Genomic DNA, 1,967 nt, shown 5'->3' on the forward strand with positions numbered 1-1,967 from the left:
GCTATTGCCATCTTGCGCGTAACCCTGTTGACGTCACTGTTCACCCTTGTTGGCCCCCCTTGCGATTGAGAGCAAGTTCCAACATTTGGCGCCCACCGTTCGTGCTACGAGAAAACCACCCACGATGGCACCTAAGAGAGCTAACCCGAAGGCTGACGAGGCTGCGAAGGCAGCACTGCTAGCCGCAAGAAAGGGCAAGGCCCTCGCCCTCACCCAATCCACCCACCAGGAGGCCACTGAAGACAACATTCCCCGCACCTGCGAAGACGACATTCCCCGCACCTGCGGCCCTAAAGGACAATCGCAACCACCCCAAGGCTTCGCCTCACTGGAGGGCGCGGACCTCACCGAGGATGGCGAAGTCCTCGGCGTCTCAGCGGAAGAACAGCTACAGCTGCGCGCCCTGCGCCTCAAGAACCGCAACCTCCAGAGGCAGAAAGAGATACTGGAGGCCAAGCGCCAGCGTGTGTCCGCACTAGCCAAAGTGCGGCAAATGATACGCGACAAAGAGCAGAAGGCCCAAGACCTCGAGCGGGAGATCGCGCTGATGCAGCGCGAAGGCCACCTTGGCCTGCAGCACGGGGCACCCCTCCAGCAGCGCGCGCAACTGGAAGACACGCGCGAAGGCCACCTCGGCCTGCAGCATGGGCCACCCCTGCAAGACCGCGCACAACCGGAAGCCCCGCGTTTCCACCAGCGCGACCATACCTTCCCGCACGCCGCGCCATTCCAAGGGGTCAACTACCTCGACGAGCGAAGTCCCCTGGCGCCACACCTGCAAGTGACGCCTTGGCCAGCTAACTTCCGGGCAGGGGCATATCCCAAGTACAATGGCAGCACCGATCCAGCACAATATATAATGAGTTATCAGGTAGCCGTTGCATCTTCCGGAGGGGACGATGCCACAATGGCGAAATCTTTCATCATCGCCCTGGAGGGCCCAGCTCTCACCTGGTTCACCAGGTTGCCTCCGCTGTCCATTGATTCCTGGAGAAGCCTCCGGGATAAGTTCCTACTCAACTTCCAAGGGTACCGCCCAGACACCGACGCCTTGGCCGAGCTCTCGCTTTGCAAGCAGCTGGAAAAGGAGACTCTGCGGGAGTATTACCGAAAATGTTTAACACTCAAGTCACAGCTGCCCTCAGTCGATGATCAGATCGCTATCCACTACGCTATCAGTGGCCTTCGCGCCGGCGTCCTCTACAGCCACTGTATCAGAGATCCGCCCAAGAACCTCCAGGAGCTATATCAGCTCTTTGAAAAATATGCAAAATCCGAAGAACTCCACCAGCGCAAGGTTGAGTCACAGCGGAAACCCAAAGATGCTCCACAGTCCAGCCGCACGTGGACGAGGACTCCGCAGCCAGATTCCGGTCGAGATGGCCGCAATCAGCAGCAAGTGCACAACATCGCCAACCAGCACCCCGCTGCTGACCCCCCTCGTCGCCAGGAATATCCCCCCAGGGCCGCGGAAATGGAACTCGTGGTAGGGGTCGAGGGCGTGCGTAGCCGCCGCGCCGATTCTACTGCCTCTTCCATGGCGAAGACTGCGCCCACCAAACCAAAGACTGCCCTGAAACAAAGGCCACCAGGGACAGAATGGCACGGGCGCAGCCAGCCGACAACCCCCGAGTTGTCGCACACAATTACCAGCAACCCCCTCCACCATACATCCACGCCCCCGCCCCGCATCCACCGCACCACGCTTACCAACACCATCAGGAAGTACAAATCGTACCTCCCCCACCCCCACCACCACACCAGCAACATCAAAACATCCCCCACGCCCCAAAGCAGGAAGACTTCGCTGATCAACCATATCACGGAGTCATTCACATGATAACTGGGGGGTCCAGCACTGACTTCAACACCAAGCGGCAGAAGCGGGACCACTACCGCAGCATCAACCATGTCGCCGTCACTGGCCTAGTCGTGCAGACAAAGTGGTCCCACATACCGCTAACCTT

The sequence above is a fragment of the Zea mays genome, chromosome 4, assembly GCF_902167145.1.
Source record: "Zea mays cultivar B73 chromosome 4, Zm-B73-REFERENCE-NAM-5.0, whole genome shotgun sequence".
Lineage (NCBI taxonomy): Eukaryota > Viridiplantae > Streptophyta > Magnoliopsida > Poales > Poaceae > Zea > Zea mays.